We start from the raw sequence: 2,453 nt of genomic DNA on the forward strand, positions 1-2,453 counted from the left end.
CGGCGACCTCAATGCCGGTCTGCTTCATAAGGCCAACTTGTGCCCCGAGTTCAAATATTTGGCACACGTTGTGATGCACTGCTTGGGCCCTCAACGAACCAGCTTTGACAAGCTGAGGGAAAGCATGCAGTTCACTGTAGCTGCTTTGGTGATGAACCGACCATACAACTTCTCTCAGATGACTTTCGGTCATATGGTCGAGAACATCACGTTGAAGCAAGGGAAAAGTGAGAAGTTTCTACAGTTCCCACGGTTCGTGCAAATGATTGTCGATACTCAAGCACCAGGGTTACTGAAAGAAAACGAAGGTGATGTGGTGAAACTGGACCACATGAAAAATGAGACTCTCAACCGTCTCAAATCTTACAAGGAACGTCCAACCAGGCCACCAATCAAAAGATGCTTCGGGCATTTGGTGAATCCGTCTTACAGGGCCCCTCCTAAAAGGAAATGGAGAAATGATACCAGTGACTCAGACGTCGAAAACTTACCTTTGCAGGAATCAAGCGACGACTCTGACACTGAGGAGGTGGCGGTCCCTGAAGATACAAGGACCGAAGCTGAAAAGGAGGCTGATTCGTTTCTAAATGAAGAAGAGTTGGAAACTGGTGAGGAAGTCAGAGCCGTGGAAAATCCGGCCGACATAGATGTAGGAGAAGAAAGGCCTGCAAAGAGGCAAAAGAAGAAGGTTACTCGGAAGTATCGAAGCTTATTTCCCGATCAACCGCGTCCCTCAATGTTACCATCCGTCGGGACTTCTGCTGCTCCTCCTGCTCAACCAGCACAGCCACCAACACCGCAGTCAGCTCAACAACCTATTCCTCAAGCTCAACCTGAAATGGCCATACCTCAAAAGGTTGCATCCGAACTTGCTGATTTGCACAAGGCGATGATGAAGATGTTACTGTTCAAGGCAGAGCAAGAAGAACAGAATCGGCTCAGAGATGAGCAGATTGCTAAACTTCAAGCTGAGAACGAAATGCTCAGGCTTGAAAATAGTCAGTTAAATGCTACTGTCGCTGAACAGGGATCTTCGATCAATGAACAAGGTTCTTTGATCACCGAGCTGAGAGAGTCAAATCTACGCCTTGAAGCAAGAGTGACTGAGCTGAAGGGTGATGTTCTTCGTCTGGAAGGTCCAACCAATGTCGATGTGGACACAGACGAACTGGACTCTTCTGATGATGGAGGTGAAGGTAGTTAAGAGTATTTTGAGTGAATGTAGTAAGGACTTAAATGTTAAATCTTTTCAATTAATGATTTGTTTGTAAACCTAGTTTCATATGTAATGATATTGTATTTAATGTTTATGATATTACATATGTTTACTTAAATTTGTTGTTACTTTGTGTTTGTGTAATCAAACAGGTGATGCTGATCCGTTTAATGTCCAACCGCTGCAATCAAAAACAGCAGCGGAATATTTCACGTTTTTACTGGACAATCCAGATGAGCAGCAATTCTTCGCAAGTGGAGACTTGGAAGAAGGTGAAATTTCTCACAATTTCACAGAAGAAGAACTGGAACATATGTTTGAGCTATACAATGAAGAAACAGGCAAGTATCTGGCTTTGCCTTCAACAGAACAAACATCTTCTTCGGCTGCTACACCTGACTCAACATCATCCACGGCCGCTGATCCCTCTCAATTCGATGAAGTCGAAATGGAAGACTTGACGCAGGAAGAATATCCAGAGTACTACACGTCTCAAACTGAAGATCTTCCTAACTCGGCAAGCTTCTTTCAAAATGTAACAGAGGAGGAAATACAGAAGAAGGCTGACGAAAGGTCAAACACAATGAAACAGCCTTCTGATGCAGATCAAGCCGATTTCGTTGAGAAAACTGAAGAGTGCAAGAAAGCTTTCAACGCTATTCTTGAGAAGATAAGGTCCAGACGACAAGCAAAGCCGACCATTCCTCACACAATGTCCTATAAGATGAAGGGTCGTAGAACTTCAGGTGAAATAATTGCTTGGGCGTGTCTGAAGGATCTTAATTGCATTGCTGTCAAGAGAGAAAAAGGGGTTGAGTACTTTCAACGTATCACTGACTTGAAGACTCTTCCTACTTTTGATCTAAACCGTCTTAACTATCTTGATATGCTTTATGCAAGTTCATCTCCATTTGCAACGTATTATCAGAGTGTATTGCGAATGGAATACAGCTCAAAATGGAAGATGATCACTCCACAAAGGCCAAAGAGATATACAAGTAAAAGGGAGATCGATCCGATCACCAACAGGCCAAAGATTGTTTTGAAGTACATGCCACCACTCACGATGAAGAAGATTCCTCTAAGAAAGATGAAGCAGGACTTCTACAAAGCGTTCAGGCATTGGTACTATGACGGAAGACTGCATGAAGCAGTCATCGTGCTCAACGACAATGGAAATTGGAGCACAATTCGTATCTTTGATCCTATGTGGCTCACAAACTTGTCACGGGAGGAC

This window comes from Bidens hawaiensis, unplaced genomic scaffold (genome assembly GCF_021521415.1).
Source record: "Bidens hawaiensis isolate Kalapana, Puna unplaced genomic scaffold, B.hawaiensis_p1.1 tig00002186_1, whole genome shotgun sequence".
Lineage (NCBI taxonomy): Eukaryota > Viridiplantae > Streptophyta > Magnoliopsida > Asterales > Asteraceae > Bidens > Bidens hawaiensis.